At 38.7% G+C, this 19,961-nt stretch overlaps 1 protein-coding gene across 5 annotated transcripts in view; it reads right to left on the bottom strand.

The window, feature by feature from the left end:
• The window catches only part of MITF (melanocyte inducing transcription factor), a 233,070-nt gene that overhangs the window by 169,485 nt on the left and 43,624 nt on the right, over positions 1-19,961 (bottom strand). The window contains exon 1 of one of the 5 annotated variants that reach the window (XM_054595399.1): positions 4,104-4,156. The exons of the other annotated variants lie outside the window; for them this stretch is intronic. The gene's annotated coding sequence lies outside the window, so the exon portion shown is untranslated. Of the gene's footprint in view, positions 1-4,103; positions 4,157-19,961 lie in introns of those variants that run through there. 5 annotated transcript variants of the gene reach the window in all.

Genomic DNA, 19,961 nt, shown 5'->3' with positions numbered 1-19,961 from the left:
CATTTACCCAAGTATATAAAATGTTCCCTGTTTTTTTTCTTTTTTTTAAATTTAATAGTTCTTTATCTTTAAATCATGTTTATTCTATTACAGTTGTCTCATTTTTTTCCCCTTTACCCCTCTCCACCCATCCCACCCCACCTCCCTCTCACACAGTCAATTCCCACTCTGTTGTCCATGTCCATGGGTCATTCATGGGTCATTCATAGGTGTTCTTTGTTTAGTTCCTTCCCCTTCTTTCCACCATTGTATTCCTTCCCCATCCCCTCTGGCCATTTTCAGTCTGCTCCACATTTCCATGCCTGTGGTTTGTTTTGTTCGTTAGTTTATTTTGTTGACTAGTTTCCACTTACAGGTGAGATCATACAGCATTTGTCTTTCACCAACAGGCTTATTTCACTTAGCGTAATATTCTCTAGTTCCATCCATATTATCGCAAAAGGTAGGATTTCCTTATTTCTTTCTTTTTTAAAAAAATGCAGGCTGATTTCATTTTATTTATTTTTTAAGTGTCAAGACTCATTATAAAATATTTAAAAATGTAAATCCATTATAAAGTCTCAGAAATAAAAGCAACATGACACCAGCACAGAAATAATCAAGTAAATCAATGAAATAAGCATTCTAGAGACAAACATATATATCTGTCTAAAAATATAATATATGTATAAATTGATACTTCTAGATCAATGGGGAAAATAAGGCTTATTCAACAAATAAGGTGCATGTACCAATATTACGTGAAATACAACAAACAGAGCCATGTTTCGTACATAATAGAAAAAAATCTTCAGGTCAGTTAAAAATCAATATGTAAAATCTAAGGAGTTTGAGGAGAAAATACAAACTAATATTTTTCTTACCCTAAAGTAAAATATCCAACCCAGAAGCTATAAAGCAAAACATTGACAATATAACTACATTAAACATTTAAGACTACATAATAATATACATGCAAAAAAAGTTAAAGCACAAGAAACAGAATAGGAAAGTATTTGCAACACATCTACAAAAGGGTTAATAGCTTCTTTTATTTTTTTTAAAGGGAAAAATTCTACAATTTTTAATCAAAAAATGGATACAGAATACCAAAAGTCAGTTAAAGCTTTTTTTTAAAAAAATGGGCAAGATATATTCAAAGACAGGTTTAGTTTCAACAAATAATAAAGTAACAATTAAAATAACATCATTGTCACAGATTAATAAGTATTAAAAATACTGGTAACACCAAGTATTGGTGACTGTGAAAGGAACTGGGTATTCAAACTCTTTTTCTTCATCTCTTTATAGCAGTCCCTTTAGCATATTTTGCAATGGTGGTTTGGTGGAGGTGTATCCTTTTAGCCTTCTTTTGTCTGGGGAACTCCTTATTTCGCCCTCCACTTTAATTGAGAGCCTTGCTGAGTAGAGCAGTCTTGGTTGCAGGCCTTTGCTTTTCATTCCTTGGGATATTTCTTGCCAGTCCCTTCTGGCTTGTAGTGTTTCTGTTGAGAAGTCAGCTGCTAGCCGAATCAGGGCTCCCTTAGATGTTACTACCTCTTTCTCCCTTGCTGCCTTGAGGATTCTCTGTCTTTGATGTTTGCCATTTTAATGAGGATGTGTCTTGGAGTGGGCCTCACTGGGGTCCTCTTGATTGGGACCCTCTGTGCTTCCTGGACTTGTGTGACTTTTTCTCTCCTCCAATTAGGGAAGTTTTCCATCATGACTTTTTCAAACAGGTTCTCTATCCCTTGCTCCTCTTCTCCTTCTGGTATCCCTATTATATGGATATTATTACATTTCAGATTGTCCTGCATTTCCCTAAATGTCTCTTCATTCTTTTTGAGTCTTTTTTCATTTTCTTGCTCTTTCTGGGAGCTTTTTTCCTACCTTATCCTCCAGCTCACTGATTTGTTCCTCGGCTTCATCAAGCCTGCTTTGATTCTTTCTACTGTGTTCTTCAATTCAGAAATTGTATTCTTCATTTCCTCTTGCCTCTTATTGATAGTTTCTATGTCTTTTTTCATGCTGATATAGTTTGCCATAAGTTCCTTGTAGTTTACCCGTAGTTTTTTGTAATTCTCCCTGAGCTCACTGAGCTTTCTTAGAACCATTGTTGTGAACTCAGTATCTGATAGCTTACCTGCCTCTGTTCCATCTAATTCTCTTTCTGGGGATTCCTCCTTTCCCTTCGACTAGGGGATGTTTCTTTGTCTTCCTGTTATTTGTGAGACTCTGTCTTTTTGTTTCTCTTTCCTAAATTGATCTGTGTTGATTTCCTGACTTTCTGGTGTGAACCTCTATGGTAGGAGACCACTGTTTTTTCTTTCTAGATCTGTCTCTGATGATGTCAGATGTTGACCCCATCTGACCTTAGGCAGTCTCTTCAAGACTTCCAGGATCTACTGTCTGTGGCTGTCTCCTTCAGCTGTTAATCTAGTCACTCTACACTCAGTAGTCAGGCTTAGACACCACAGGGCAGGGTGGAGTCCCTCCTGGGGCAGGGTTATTGAGTCCTCTCATGCTGTTGCCACTCAGGAGAGTGGTCTGCCTGAGCCAGATGGCTGCTGTCGTGTGCTGAAGGAGTCAGCACCAGGACCCCCACAAGCTACTCTCTCCATGCTCTCCTGAAAGCTTCCTTCCCCCATCTCTCCTCAAGTACCTGGAGACCACTCTGCGCCCAGTTAGCCAGAGATCTATTATCTGTAGCTGCCACTCTGTACTCAGCAGTCAGGCTTTAGCACCACTGAGCCAGGACCAAGTACCTCCAGGTTTAGAGCTATTGTGTCCTCTCACACTATTGTCACTCAGGGGAATGGTATGTCTGAGGAAGACACCTGCTGCTGTGTGGAGAATGATTCAGCACTGGGATCCTGCCAGCTTTTTCTCAGTTCTCTCCCCAAAGCCTCCTTCCCCAGTTTCTCTTCAACCATCTCTAGCGCACTGTGCCCTTTTCTTTCCCGGGGACCATGGTAAGTTGCTGCAAACAAAAACTTATACGTTGGCTGTTTAAATGACTCTTTGTGTCTCCGGCCTCCTATCTCTGGCAGAGAGCAACTCTGCGACTTTTCATAGCTAACTGTTATCTGTATACTTTTTGGGTTCTGGTGCTGTACGCTGGAGATCCCCTCTTATGGTTTAGACCCTGCTCTTCTCAGAGGGATCCAGCCAGCCATTTCAATATCCTTCTGGTGATTCTGCCTCTTGGCACCACTCCCACCTTTTCAAGTCTCTACCACAGTCCTTACCAGTTAAGTTGTGCTAAAGCTGATTCTTCTGTCTATCCAAGGTTATAAGGCTCCTCTATCACTATATTCATTTATTTGTTCCAGGTGATTTTTCCACAATTTAGTTGTAATTCCAGATTGGTCCTGGGAGGATGTTAATGTGACTTCCATCTACTTCTCCGCCATCTTGATTTTTAGAGTGTGAAATGTTTACTTTGTTGTCAGGACAACCAAGGTTGACTCATTAATAGTCAGTCCTCCTAGGTTTATTTTTACAATTCTCAGGAAAAAAGCTTGCTTGTCAGCTTCACAAACTACGTGCACCCAAAAGGCACTAGAAATTTTCTTACCTATTTCAAAAGATTTGTCACAGTCACTGACAGATAATTATCAGAAAAAATCCTGTTAGTCATATCCCTTTTTCCACCAAAAATATAATCGCCGTCATCCTAAAAAGAGTAACGACTGAACCCAATCTTCCAAAACAACAAAGTAAAATTAAAATTTTCATTTATAACAACAGAATTTATATGGTTTATGATGGAAAGGACCGTTGCTCAATAAAATTTGGTATGGTATGACCATGAGCAAAAATAAAAAGAAAAAACAGACCATATAAAAATGTGTATTTGTATATTTATAATTTTATGTGCATTTGAAATATGTAAGATTGATTTAATATAGTAACTATGACTTCTACTCAGGATGGCAATGTAGGCAGAATGGCTCACTTTGCACAACCACGCCATGATTACAATTAAAACATAGAAGAACCATTACTCAGAACCATCAGAAATAAAGTTTAGTGGAAGTCTGACAACTACAGAATAAAGAAACCACATCCATCCAGACTGGTAGGAGGGGCAGGGATGTGGAACAAGCTGTCCCCACACCTACCTGTGGTGGATAAAAATTTGGGAGGGATATCTCAGGAGCGAGGAGTCCCAGCCCCACAACCAGACCCCAAGCCCAGGGTTCCATGCCAGGAAGACAAGCCCCCACAACTTCTGGCTGCAAAAAAAAAACAGTGGGGATTGAGTTGGTGGAAAAAGCGGCTAGAGCCCCAAGCACTCCCTCTTAAAGAGCCCACACATGGACTCACCTACTCAAACTCACTCCCTCTGAGCTCCAACACCGGACTAGCGGCTTGAAAGGCACCAAGGGCATACAGGGAGACTCTGAAGTGGCTGGCATCAAGGCAAGCAGAGGCCACTGTCCCTTTTCTAAACCACTCCCCTCACAGAGCCTGCAAGCTGGTGCCGTATCTGAGACTCCATCGACCTGGCTAACAATGTTTGACCCACCTTGGAGATCCTCAGAGACTCCGCTCCCCCTCCCCGCCGCAAATTATAGCCTCAGCCAAGCTGCCTTTTCATATGAAGGCCTGGTCTTGGCTCATGCTTCACAACCTCCTAAATCCTCTCAAACAAGCAACAGCTGGCCTCAGTGTGCCCCACGCCCAGCACTGGCAGCAGCCAGTCTAGGTTCACAGCTTGGCTTCTCCTGGGAATCCCCAAGCCCAGCACAAGTAGCAGCCATCTCAGATTGCTTTATGGCTCAAGCAGGGTGGCCCCAGGCAAACCACAGGTGAAGGCTGACCTTGGCCTGCATCATCAAGGAAACCCCAGGGCCAGCACACCCAAAGGACAGCCTCAGACCACTTCGGAGCACCACCACCATGCCCCAGCACAGCTGATCCTCCACAGAGAGTGGAGGTTGGTGATCAGTGGTACAGCCAGTCCTTGCAGCTGACTGGCCTGGGTAAATCCCTCCCATTGATCTGTCAACAGCAACCAAGGCTCAACTACAAGAGGCGGGTGTACTCAGCCCACACGAAGGGCGCACATCGAGTACCCAGCTTGGGTGACAGCGAAGGCTGTGCCACTGGACTATACAGGACACCTACTACATTAGGCCACACTCCCAAGACACGCAGTCAAAGCAGCTCTACCTAACGCATAGAAACAAACACAGGGAGGCTGTCAAAACAAGGAGACAAAGAAACATGGCCCAAATGAAAGTACAGATCAAAACTCCAGAAAAAGAGCTAAATGAAATGGAAATAAGCAATCTATCCGATGCAGAGTTCAAAACACTGGTTATAAGAATGCTCAGGGAACTTAGCGAGGACCTCGGCAGCATAAAAAAAGACCCAGTCAGAAACAAAGGATACCCTAAATGAAATAAAGAACAATTTACAGGGAAACAACAGTAGAATGGATGAAGCTGAGAATCCAATCAATGATTTGGAACATAGGGAAGCAAAAACCAACCGATCAGAACAAGAAGAAAAAAGAATCCAAAAATACAAGGATAGTATAAGCAGCCTCTGGGACAACTTCAAGAGGCCCAGCATTTGCATCACAGGGGTGCCAGAAAGAGAAGAGAAAGAGCAAAAGATTGGAAATCTATTTGAAAAAATACTGAAAGAAAACTCCCCTAATTTCATGAAGGAAATAGACATGCAAGTCCAGGAAGCACGGAGAGTCCCAAACAAGATGGATGCAAAGCGGCCCACTCCAAGACACATCATAATTAAAAAACCAAAGGTTAAAGATAAAGAGAGAATCTTAAAAGCAGCAAGAGAAAAGAAGTTAGGGGAGTTCCCATAAGACTGTCAGCTGATTTCTCAAAAGAAACCTTACAGGCAAGAAGGGGTTCTCAAGAAATACTCAGTCATGAAAAGCAGGGACCTACAGCCAAGATTGCGCTACCCAGCAAAGCTATCATTTAGAATCGAAGGGCAGATAAGGAGCTTCCCAGACAAGAAAAAACTGAAGGAGTTCATCATCACCGAACCATTCTTATATGACATGTTAAAGGGACTTATTTTTAAAAAAGATCAAAACTATGAACAATAAAATGGCAATAAATACCTACCTATCAACAATTGAATCTAAATAAGAAACTAAGCAAACAAGAACAGTGACGGAATCATGGATATGGATGGCGTTTTGATGGTTGCCAGATGGGATGAAGGGTGTGGGGTATGGGTGATGACGTGAGAGGATTAAGAAGTACAAATAGGTAATTACAGAATAGCCATGAGGATGTAAAGTGAAATATAGGAAATGGAACAGCCAAAGAATTTATATGCATTGACACACTGCCACAAGCAATGGTTGGGGGCTTACCTGAGGGGGGGGGGTTATTGGGTGGCGGGGGGGCAATGGGGAAAAACTCAGGACAGCTATAATAGCATAATCAATAAAACATAATTTAAAAAAATAGAATGGAAAAGATCAGGAAACTGTAAAAGGCTAGCATGGCAAATACCATAATCAATGACATATAATTAAAAATGAAAATAAAAAAATCATATACTAGATATAAAGTGCATTTAAATTTTATGAACAGATTGAGTTAAATGAGGTTAGAAAATTCACTATTTTTTTAAAACCAAAGATGGTTTCTTTGTAATATGAAGTGATTACATAATTTTCTGTATCTTTTAATTGAAAGTGTACTACATCAGGCTTCCTTAAAAAGAGGCAAAGGGCTCTGGCTGGTGTGGTCTAGTGGTTTGAGCATCGTTCTGCAAACCAACTGAAAGGTTGCTGGTCCAAGTCCAGTTAGGGCACATGTTTGGTTTGTGGGGCAACTCCCCAGTTGGGGGTATGAGAGAGGCAATGCATGGTTGTGCCTCTTGCACATTAATGTTTCCCTCCCTCACTTTTCCGCTAAAAATTAATAAATAAAATCTTTTTTTAAAAAAGAGGCAAAGGAATAAATATTGGTGTATTCATTTACATGAAGTTCAGGAACAGGCAAAACTGAATCTGAATAAAAAAGTCCAGACTAATGGTTCTTTTAGGTGGTGGTTACGGGTTGACAGAGACAAGAGGAGGTCATTCGACAGTGTTCAGTTCACTCTAAATCTTGATCTGGGTAGTACTGTGTGTGTAAATAAATAAATCACAAATGCAAAGAAACCTGGATGACGTTATTATTTTTTAATAAATGTATGCAAACTTTAATATTTGCCTATTACCTTGACAACAATACTATGAAACTAAAATGCCAACAAAGGACATAACAGTGAACTCCCAATCATCTTAGTACACTATTTTTTTATTAAATTTACTGGGGTGACATTGGTTCATAATTAACTCGTTATTAAGGCAAAAGAAGGGAGATGCTCCCTCGCCAGGTAGGTTAGTTGCTTGCGCATCATCCATACACCAAAAGGTTCCTGGTTCAATCCTTGGTTGGGGCACATATGGAAGACAACTGTAAAACGTTTCTCTTTCACATCAATACATTGATGTTTTTCTCTCTCTCCGCCACCATTCTTCCCTCTCCTTCTTCTCTCTCTTCCTCTCTAAAATCAATGAATATATCCATGGGTGAAGATTAAAGAAAAAAATAAGAAGGGAGATGCACATGGCTTATTCCCCAGCTCCTAGAAACATCAGTAACCTCTAGGGTCACCTATTTGAAAAGGACACTAAGTCTAACCAATACAAGGTAATCTGACCTATTGCAAAAAAAGAGAAAAAGAGCTCTGATAAGGGGCCACTTTTCTAATTAAGGGCCTGATGCCCAACTCTGTTCATATATGCTGATACACATCCCTATTAATTCAATAAATCAATCACAGTTATCTGTAAATTATGAAGCTACTTAAATAATTATACAATGTACCTATTTGCAGAAAATAATTATAGAATACAGTGAAAGTGGAGAGCCCCCCAATAATCCTCCCAAGTGCTATTTTGTGCAAGGTCAGAAGCTGGGGAAACCCTGTAGAAGAGAGGCAAGGAGGACATTGCCTCCTACACACTTGAAATACCCAGACTGCCATGGGTAGGGCTATATACACCATATTAATTGCCTAAATCTCATTTGAATAAAATAATGTAAGACTAAAATGGCATTTCCATGCTTCTCTAATTGAGTAGGTGTGCCCCAACCACACCCAAGAATCCTCAAACTGTGATTAAGATAGCATGCCTTACAATGGAAGAACCTGTGTAGATACACCAGCATGACACTAAAGTGGCATAACCTAAATGAGCACACATGAACCAACTGAGTTTAATTATTTGGAACCTAATATTGAGATTCACTTCTAATAATACCACATGGCATCAGACTCATGTTGTCAAGTGTAGATGAACATATAAGAAAAATAATTTTCTGCCACATAACTGAATTATTAAACATATATTTATATAGATTATACATTATAGCAGTGGTACTCAACCAGGTGATTTTGCCTCCCAGGGAACATGTGAAAGTGCCTGGAGACATTCTGGGTTGTCACAATTTGAGAGGGGCATTAGCATGCTCTCAGAATCTATTAAGTGGAGGCCAGGGGTGCTGTTAAATATCCTACAGTACATGGACAGCCCCCTCAACAAAGAACTAGCTAGCCCAAAATGACAATAGTGCCAAGATTGAAGAACATTTCAATCTATTTCAAGCATTATAGCATAGATACCCAAAATGCAAAGACCCTGAGAGGTAAATCAGCAAATTAGAAAAGCTAAAGACTTAAGCTCACAAAACCAGATGAAATCATCAAGTAATAAATAAAAACAAAATGAAAAAAGAACAAGTCTTTTAACCTTCTTTGGGGTTTTGGCGGGGAGGGGAGGGATTTGTACACAATCTGAATCAATTGATGGGTAGTTATATGAATAAATTATGATAATGTCATAGTGCTATGAAATATTCTGCAGCCATTAAAAATAATGATTTTAGCTACATTTACGAATTTAGTACATTTACTAATTTGGAGCAATGCCGATGAAATCATGTCAGGAAAATAAAGTTACAGGACACTGTATACTGTATAAGTCCACTTTTGTAAAAATTTAAGCAAATAAATTTTTCTATATACATATATTGTTTGCATAAGCAGAAGAATTATTAATGCAAACCAAACTGTTAATGTTGATTTTTTAGAAGGGCTTGATTGGGGATGGTGAGTAGGAAACTTAAGTTTTTCTGTATATGTTATTATTCTTTTGGAATTAAAAAAATGTAAAGTCAATTGAGCTTAGGAAGGGAGGGAAAGCGAATATAAAGGTAGAGAATAAAGGGGAAAGAGAGAACATCTCAAACAGCTGATAAGAAAACTGGAGTCTGTTGTTCCTGTTTTTGCCAGTGAGTGCTGCTGTTGACCAATTTAATGGATAAAAGCAGTAAAACAAAATTTGGGAAATAGACTCCAAACATCTGTCACTTTGATCACTATCAGGCCCTTTCGTCTACAACACCCAGTTTGGTTCAACTGGCTTGTTTTGTTGGGTTTCTCTAATCCACCACTCATCTTCACAAGTCCTGTGCCAATGATGGATAACTATAATCATATCTCTTCAAAAACAGAGAGGTCAACTGTGTGAGATGACAGCCTCACTTCTGGCAAGTTTAGATAAGGACTCAGCACATCAGTCAGCCCTTGGAGGAGTACCACTCCGGGCACAGGAACTTTATTACCCAAGTCTCCTAACCAGAAGGTTCTGTGAACACCTCTAGTCCACCAGAACTGGAAACTAAGGCTTTCTCTACCGTCGGTCACTATTTTTCAAAGCATTAAACTGCATTTTCTAAGTTCTACTGCACAAATGAAATAGAGCCAGCATAAAACGTACAGCATTTCTAATAATGTCTCGTGCACATACACTTCTGTACACACGTGAACATCATGCACTGCACAGCTTTACAAAATGCATGACTGTTACTTACCCAGCCTCTATCTTGAAAGACTACGTGATAAAAAGATAAAAGATATAAGATAAAATATTGGGCCAACATGAACTTTCAAATAGCCATGATTTTTAAATTTTGCACAAGTAACTATTCTTCTTAACCTCTCATGAAGAGGGAGGCCCCTGGGTCTCTGAATTCCTTTCTCTATACCGCCATTTATTTACCAAATGGCTCATTAAGGAAAAAAAAAATCAGAAAACATGACTTTGTTTTTCTTTGCAAAAATGGACTCATCCAGTACTATTAATCCAGTGCTAGTGAAATGAACCACGAAACAGGTAATCTTTCCTCAGCTGTCACACTCAAAGAACCACCATACTTGGGGAAAAACAACTTGGAAACTTTTCAGCTGTCTGCCCCAAATATCCAGATTTTCCAGTTTTCCAAGAGAAGCTGGAAATAGATTTTCATGTGAAATTTCCTAATCTTTTAAAATTTTGACTGACCACTAATGCATATTTTGTCAAAACCACATTGTTGGGTCCATCTGAATGTGTCTGTGGGCCACATTCAGCCTATAGGCTCCGGTTTGGCAACCTTGACTCAAAAAGGTCAAATAACTCAATTAAGTGGTTATATTAGTACCAGGAGACAAACACAATTTTTGAAAAATCTGGTAAAAAAGCATGTATCCTAAAATTTACCATCTTTTAAGTATACAGTTCCATACTGTTGAGAACATTCAGATTGCTGTGCAACAGATGTCCAAAACTTCCTCATCTTGTAAAACTGAAATTCTATATCCATTAAAAATTTAAAAATAATGGTTTTCCACTCTCCCCTTGGCCCCTGGCAACCACCATTCTAAGTTCCGTTTCTATGAAATTGATCACTCTAGCTACTTCATGTAAGTGGAATCATACAGTATTTTTCTTTTTGTGACCAGCTTATTTCATTTCCCATAATGTCCTCAAGGTTTATCATGTTGTATCATGTAACAGATTTCCCTCCTTTTTAAGGCTGAATAATGCTCTACTGTATGTATATAGCATATTGTATTTCTCCATTCATCTGTTACCAGACACTTGGGTTGCTTCCATCTCTTGCCTATTATGAATGGTGCTGAACAAGGGCTGAAAATATCTCTTTAAGACCCTGCTTCCAATACTTTTGGTAGACACCCAAAAGTGAAATTGCTGGATCATAAGGTAGTTCTATTTTAATTTTTTGAGAACCCTCCATACTGTGTTGCACAGCATTGGCACCATTTTACAATCCTCCACTCCTAACAGTGCACAAGATTTGTATTTTCTCCACTCCTCACCAACTCTTATTTTGTTTTCTTATAATAACTATTCTAATAGGTGTGAGGTAATATCTCATAGTGATTTTTATTTGAATCTCCCTTATGATTATTGATGTTTACCATGTGTTCATATCCTTGTTGGCCATTTGTACATCATCTTAGGAGAAATGTCCTTTTGAGTCTTTTGCCTATTTTTTAATCAGGTTAAGGTTAGGTTTGTTGTTAAACTACAGGAGTTTTTATATATTCTGGATATTAACCCATCAGGTATATGATTTACAAATATTTTCTATGGTCCTACAAGGTTGCCTTTTCACTCTGTTGATTACATTCTTTGATGCACAAAGTTTTCTAATTTGATATAGTTCCACTCATCTATTTTTACTTTTGTTGCCTAAGCTTTTGTTGTCAAATTCAAGAAATTATTGCCAAGCCCAATGTCATAAAACTTTTCTTCTGCATTTCCCTTCAAGAATTTCATTTGGAATCTTGTATTTAGATCTTTAATCCATTTTGAGTTAATTTTTGTATATGGTGTAAAAAAAAGGGGGGGAGGGTCGAAATCCATTCTTTTGTATGTGAATATCCAGTTTTCCCAACCCCATTAGTTGAAAAAACTGTCCTTTACCCATTCTGTGGTCTCAGCACCATTGTAAAAGATCATCTGACCATATAAGTAAGGATTTATTTCTGAGCTTTCTATTGTAGTCCACTGGTCTATTTGTGTGGCTTTGTATCAGTCCCACACTGTTTTATTACCGTGGCTTTGCAATATACTTTGAAATCAGGAAGTGTTTGTTCCCCACTCTGTCCTTTTCGAAAATTGTTTTGGCTATAGGAGCAAATAAAAATTTTTTTGTGAAGGACTCTTGGGTTAGGTTTTCCCAAGGCACAAGATGGGAAAGCTCTATTTCAATCCTCTACCACTAACTTCAGAAGGACTTAAAGATAGTATAACTTCTTAGGAACTCCAAACTGACCGCGGAATGGAGCAGACTCAAATATCCTGGCTGCTGCTGCAGCCAGCAGTGAAGAGTACAGGGCCCAGAGTTAAGAGTGCTATGTTTTGGCTCAACCTTGTCCTGTCATACAACCTTATGCAAATTATTTTACCTAAGGTTCCTCATCTGTTTAATGGAGGTATGACAGTAACTCCTTCCCAGGGCCGTTGTGATGAACAAATACAACAACGTGGATAAAGTACTTAGCACAGTGATTTCCTGGCTCATAGCACTCAGTTCAGCTTTGCCTACTGCTACCTTCATTCTTGCCATTTATGCCTCTCAACAGTAACTACTATACTTTTATCAGTGGTGTAATTGTTGTACAATATTATGTAATGTCAGGCACCTAGGATACCCATGTGGAAACATGTCCTTTGTTTATTAAAGTATGAAGTTCAGTGTCAAAACAGCCATGCTAAGATCAATATGAAGGAAAAAGAAATATAGTTGGGATAATTTATACTGTCTTGATGCAACCTCAGATTCATTCATCCAAATGGTATTTGGTATTGAAAAACAATGGCCAGGTACTCAATTTAATGCTTTACAAATTCAAAATCAAAACACCAAGACTTTTTAACAAGCTAAAAGAAAAATCCCTCAATTTGGCCTGATGTAGCCTGTACTACTAAGAATGAGTAGAGTTTGAAACTAAATTCTTTAGAAGTCAAACCCTGACCTAGGTCTTTTATTCTTTAACAAGCCAGTTTCACATGTAACTGCTAACATGTGTGTATAAGGGAAAACTATCAGGTAAATTGTGTCATGAGTCTCAGCTCTTTAAATCTGCACCCATCCTCATTTACTTTGCAAACTGTCTTGATTTTCCTCCAAAACCCATATCTGTTTTAGGAAGCTCATTCCACCTTAGAATTGAAGAGTGAGAACATGGAGCCACTGTTTTTACTAATCATCCCCAGTTCATTTCCTCAGGGGCACTGGCTCACAAATGAGAACATGACAAGTCTGGCCCAAAAAATGGTTTGATCTTCTTCCTTGCTAGTCCTTAAAGAACTTCCAGAAATAACATGTCTCTCTCTCCCCCTCAATCGTCATCTCTCTCTCTCTTGCTTTCTTGATGTGGAAAAGGGAATAAGTAATCCCCAGTGGTACTTGGTAGACAACATCTTGACATAAAGTAGAATAAACCATAAACTCAAGGTGACATGACAATATGAAGGCAGAGTGGACTGGATCATATACCAGATTCATGACACTGACTCTAGGCCTTTCAATCAAAACCAACCCTAAAATTCAAACCAACTCTGAAAGTACCTGCACTCTTCCCCTAAAAGAACCAATAAATCTTTTATGCTTAAGTTGGATTTTATATCATTTATAACTGAATGAATTTTTTACCTGTTGCACTGATCAAACTGTAATGTTAAATTTTTTTTTTGAATAACACACACTTCCAAGGATATATGACCCAGATGTATTTTTTTGGGTCTCTGGTTTCAAATATTTAAACTTCAAAAGAATAAGACCATAGAAACAAATATATGCCTTCCATAATCTTATAAAATACTCAATATTAAATAAGTCCCTTTAACATTTTGTATAATAATGGCTTGGTAAAATGTTAAAGGGACTTATTTAAGAAAAAGAAAATCATCACTATGAACATTAAAATGGCAATAAATTCACAGCTACCGACAATTAAATCTAAAAAACAAACTAACCAAACAGGCAGAACAGAAACAGAATGATAGATATGGAGGTCATTTGAAGGGTTATCAGCTGGGAAGGGGAAACAGGAATGGGGGAAAAGCTGCAAGGATTAAGAAGTACAAATTGGTAGGTCCTAAATAGACAGGGATGTTAAGAACAGTGTAGGAAATGGAGTAGCTGAAGAACTTACATGCATGACCCATGGACATGAACTAAGGGAGGGCATTGTTGGGGAGAATGGGAGACACCAGGTGGAGGGGGGCAAAGGGAAAAAATTGGGACAACTGTAATAGCATAATCAATAAAATACATATATTTTTTAAAAAGACTCAATCTAACTTAAGTGACTGCCACCAATTATGACATCTCAATGCCACCTATAAACTTAAAGATTTGAAATATATTTTCTTTCCTCATCTGAATAAGCTAATACTATTATAGAGAGATAGGAGGTCTATTCAGAAGGTATCAGCCATGTAATATGAAAAATAGAGACATTTACTGAAAAAGTTACAAGATACAAGAAACTGTACACAGGACAATGACGCCTCAGTCTCCTTCAAAGCAGGTATCTTGGGACCTCCTAAATCTCTTCAAAGGTCTGAAATTGCTTCCCTTTCAAAGGTGATTTTAGTTTTGGGAAAAGCCAAAAGTCACAGGGCACCAAATCTGGGCTGTAGAGGGGCTGAGTCGCCTGGGTGATTTTCTGTTTCGCCAGAAACTCTGCACAAGAAATGATGTATGAGAGAGTGTGTTGTCATGATGAAACTGTCAATCACCTGTGGCCAATAGCTGTGGCCTCCTGAATCATCTGAATAGCTTCCGTGGAGGAATGTTCAAACTTAATGCAAAATTTGATATAGATTTGTTGTTCTACTTGCTCAGTCATTTTTCTTTTCTGGCAATGACAAATTATCTATCTGTCTATCTATCTATCTATCTATCTATCTATTTTTAAATGTTTATTCTATTGCAGTTGTCTCAATTTCTCCCCCTTTGCCCTCCTCCACCCATTCCACCCCAGCCCCCGCTCCCACAGTCAATTCCCACTCTGTTGTCCATGTCCATGGGTCATTCATACATGTTCTTTGTTTAGTCCCTTCTCCTTCATTCCACCATTGTCCTTCTTCCCCTTCCCTCTGGTCACTTTCAGTCTGCTCCATGTTTCCATGCCTATGGTTCATTTTGTTCATTAGTTTATTTTGTTGAATAGATTCCACTTATGGGTGAGATCATGTGGTATTTGTCTTTCACCAACTGGCTTATTTCACTTAGCGTAATATTCTCCAGTTCCATCCATATTATCGTAAAAGGTAAGAGTTCCTTATTTCTTTCTTTATTTTAAATGCAGGTTGATTTTATTTATTTTTTTAAATGTCAAAATCCATTATAAAATATTAAAAAGTGTAAACCCATTATAAAGTCTCAGAAATAAAACCAACATGACACCAGCACAGAAATAATCAAGTAGATCAACGAAATAAAATAAGCATTCTAGAGACAAACATATATCTAAAAATGTAATATATGATTAAATTGATATTCAAAATCAATGCAAAAAATAAGGCTTATTCAATAAAAAAGGTTCATGCACCACTATTACCTGAAATACAACAAATATAGAGCCCTATTTCACACATTATACAAAACATACTCAGGTCAGCTAAAAATCAATATGTAAAATCTAAGGAGTTTGAGGAGAAAATGTGAACTAATATTTTTCTTACCCTGAAGTAAAATATTCAAACCCAGAAATAAAGTAAAATATTGACAGAATGACTATATTAAACATTTAAGACTATGTAATAATATACATATAAAAATAGTTGAAGGACAAGTAATAGAATAGGAAAATATTTGCAACACATCCACAAAAGGGTTAATAGCTTTTTAGGGGGAGGAAAAATTCTACAACATGTAATCAAAAAATGGATAAAGAATATCAAAAAGTCATTTAAAGCTTTTTAAAAATAAATATGCAATAACATACAAAACTGGTTTAGTTTCAATAAATGATAAAGTAACAAAATAACACATCATGTTACAATCAGATTACTAAGTATTAAAAATATTGGTATATCAAGTATTGGTGACTGTGAAAGGAACTGGGTATTCAAACTCTTTTTCTTCATCTCTTTATAGCAGTCCCTTTAGCATATTTTGCAATGGTGGTTTGGTGGAGGTGTATCCTTTTAGCCTTCTTTTGTCTGGGGAACTCCTTATTTCGCCCTCCACTTTAATTGAGAGCCTTGCTGAGTAGAGCAGTCTTGGTTGCAGGCCTTTGCTTTTCATTCCTTGGGATATTTCTTGCCAGTCCCTTCTGGCTTGTAGTGTTTCTGTTGAGAAGTCAGCTGCTAGCCGAATCGGGGCTCCCTTAGATGTTACTACCTCTTTCTCCCTTGCTGCCTTGAGGATTCTCTCTTTGTCTTTGATGTTTGCCACTTTAATGAGGATGTGTCTTGGAGTGGGCCTCACCGGGGTCCTCTTGATTGGGACCCTCTGTGCTTCCTGGACTTGTGTGACTTTTTCTCTCCTCCAATTGGGAAGTTTTCCATCATGACTTTTTCAAACAGGTTCTCAATCCCTTCCTCCTCTTCTCCTCCTTCTGATATCCCTATTACACAGATAATATTATATTTCAGATTATCCTGCATTTCCTTGCTTTGGATTCCTTCTACTGTGTTCTTCAATTCAGAAATTGTATTCTTCATTTCCTCTTGCCTCTTGTTTATAGTTTCTATGTCCTTTCTCATGCTGATATAGTTTGCAGTAAGTTCCTTAGTCTCCCTGTAGCTTTTAGTAATTCTCTCTGAGCTCACTGAGCTCATTGAGCTTCCTTAGAACCGTTGTTTGGAACTCAATATCTGATAGTTTACTTGCCTCTATTTCATTTAGTTCTCTTTCTGGGGATTCCTCCTTTCACTTCGACTGGGCGGGGTGTTTCTTTGTCTTCCCATTATTTGTGAGACTCTTCTTTTTTACTTTTGCTTCTTAAATAAATCTGTCTTGATTTCCCGATTTTGTGGTATGAACTTCTATGGTAGGAGACCACTGTTTTTTCTTTCTGGACCTGTCTCTGATGATGTCAGATGTTGACCCTGTCTAATCTTAATGAGTCTATTTGAGACTTCCAGGAATCTGCTGTTTGTGGCTGTCTCCTTCAGCTGTTAATCTGGTCACTGCACTCAGCAGTCAGGCTTAGGCACCACACGGCACGGCAGAGTCCCTCCTGAGGCGGGGTTATTGGGTCCTCTCATGCTGCTGCTGCTCAGGGGAGTGGTCTGCCTGAGCAAGATGGCTTCTGCCATATGGGGGATGAGTCAGCACTGGGATCCTGCCAGCTACTCTCTCAGTTCTCTCCCCAAAACCTCCTTTCCCAGTTTCTCTTCAGGTGTCTCTAGCCCACTTTGACCCCGCCTTTGCCAGAGACCAGGGCAAGTGGTTCCAAATAAAAATTAATGCGATGGCCCTTTAAATGGCTCTGCGTCTCCAGCCACCCTGTCTCTGGCATAGAGCAACCCCGCTGCTTTGACCAGCTGGCTGTTATTTGTGTACTTTTGGGGGTCTGTTACTATAGGCTGGAGATCCCCTCTTACTGTTCAAATGCCACCCAACTCAGAGGGATCCAACTGGACATTTCAATATCTTTCTGATGCTGCCACCTTCCCACCTTCTTGAGTCTCTACCACAGTCCTTACCAGTTAGGCTGTACTAAAGCTGATTTTTCTGTCTGTCCCAGGTTATAAGACTCCTCTCTCGCTACTGTTCAGTTGTTTGTTATAGGTGGTTCTTCCACAATTTAGCTGTAATTCCAGGTTGGTCCTGGGATGAAGTCAGTGTGACTTCCACTCGGTCCTCCGCCATCTTGATTCTTCTTACTTGCTCAGTCATTTTGAATGTGACAACTGTACAGTATACATGGTAACTCAAAGGCATCTACCACCCTCACTGACTAGTACAGTAGTCAAAGTTCATACATGCACATTCCAGTCCACTCTCCTTGGCTACCAAGCTACATCGAAGTCATGCAAACCATTCTTGTTATATTAACAATAGCTGGACTTTTTCTGGACATATATATTTGATTACGTATACTGTAGTGAAATAAAGTATCTATTCTTTTTCTATTTGTTCAACCATGAGCTATTAGTTAAGACTAATCAGGATTTTTAGAAAGATGAATCTATCATATTGTTTACTGTACAGAGAGGCAAGTGAGACAAAAAGTATCCAGGCAAAATGTAATTTCTGACATTAGAACTTCCCCATAAATCAGAGGATACCAAGACTCTGCTTCCAAACCAACACTGCTCTCACACCTGGAAAAGAGCCTATCTACTCACATGCATTAATTTAATTGAACTACCACTCTCATAGAGAAAGAGAATTCTAGTTGCTACCTGGGAAAGAAGGAACAAAGTAAAAAAGTGTTTACTGAAGAAATCAGTCCCCCATCTCACCACAGAGCATATTATACTGAACACAGAATAAATTAGTTGAAAGTAATTTTCCCTATAACTAATAGGAAATTCTCTGGTGTGTTAGGGCTCTATTCTCATCTGTATCAAAGAAATGAGTTAATTTCTATGTTCTCCTAAGGCTCTGTAAAACACACAACTCAAATATATAAACCCACTCACCATTTACCATTTGTAATTTCAATTGCTTCAGGTTGAATATTCTTACATTTACTGAAATAGATAGCAATAAAATCTATGGAAGGACTGGTGGTTACTTTGAAGAGGGTTAAGAATCCTGCAGGAAATAAATGTAGATGGAAAATATTTAATCAGGGGATGACCTAGAAAAAAAAGAAAAGGCCTTTAATAGATCAGGCTTTGAAGGGTAAACTGTCATATTCAAGTATTCCTCTAAAAATATGGTGCCCACATGTAATGTTGCTTGGGTGTGAAAATCAGACAGAACTGGGTTCAAATCATAGCCTATCACTTAATTAGCTATATGACTATATGCAAGTGTGGATATTGACCACACTTAATTTCAGTATCCTCATATGTTAAATGAACGAATAACAGTAACTATCTAATAAAGTTGTTGTGAAGATAAAATTAGATAGACATGCAGAGTTCTTAGTACATAATAAGCATTCAATAAATGTTATTATTCTATTATAAGGATCAGGCATGTGGATGTGAGGGTAATTTGACCTTGGAATCCACTGACTGACAAGCATAATAAAAAATTTTAAGAGCCATGATGCTACAATCAGGAGCCCAAACAATTCAATGTGGCTCATGTATTACAAAAAAAATCACCTCCACAAACACGTCTCTAAAATACTAAAGCAGACAAAGCTTCTGTGTTCAACCACTTAGGCTGTAAACTATACAATGCTGGAGGCTGCCATTCCTAGATAATGATCTGAACATGTCTCCATTATATGTTGAACTGTGTGCCCCCAAAATTCAGATGTTGAAGTCTCACTCCACCCCCGAGTACCTCAGAATGTCACCTTATTTGGAAATAGGGTGGTTGCAGATAAAATGTTAAGATGAAGTCATATTGGAATAAAATGAGCCCCTTATCGAATGTGACTGGTATCTTTCTAAAATGGGAAAATATGGACACAGACACACACACACATAAGGAGAAGCCATGTAAAAACATCGAGTTATGTTTCCACAAGCTAAGGAACTACTGAAGGTAGGAGAAAGACTGATCCCTCCCTAACTCTTTCAGAGGCATCATGGCCCTGCTGACATCCTGATCTTGGACCTACAGCCTCCAGAATTGTGAGACAATAAATTTCTTTTGTTTAAGCAACTCAGTTTGTGGTGCTTTGTCATAGCAACCCAATAATGCATGCCCAGAAATTGTGCGATGTTGCAGCCCTATCTAGAGTCCACCGAGCATCTTCCAGAAATGTGGAGCCCAAATTCCTAGCATATTGAACTATGCTAGTGTCTACTCCAAATGAACGTTAAGTGCCCATTAATTAGACAAGAATCTGGACTGTATGTTTCAGAAACAGAGCTTAGGGAAAAAGAGAAAGTACATTTACTAGATGACCTATCAAATACTCAACAGCATATACTGTTCCTACAGTGATGGTGTCACTGGAACTAAAGAAAGCTACCTGGCAGGAAGCTCAGCCTA

The sequence above is a fragment of the Pteronotus mesoamericanus genome, unplaced genomic scaffold (assembly GCF_021234165.1).
Source record: "Pteronotus mesoamericanus isolate MK-2021 breed Mesoamerican mustached bat unplaced genomic scaffold, CSHL_Meso_final scaffold_54, whole genome shotgun sequence".
Lineage (NCBI taxonomy): Eukaryota > Metazoa > Chordata > Mammalia > Chiroptera > Mormoopidae > Pteronotus > Pteronotus mesoamericanus.
Note: the sequence above shows the minus strand (reverse complement) of the source record. Positions and strands in the feature narration are given on the sequence as shown.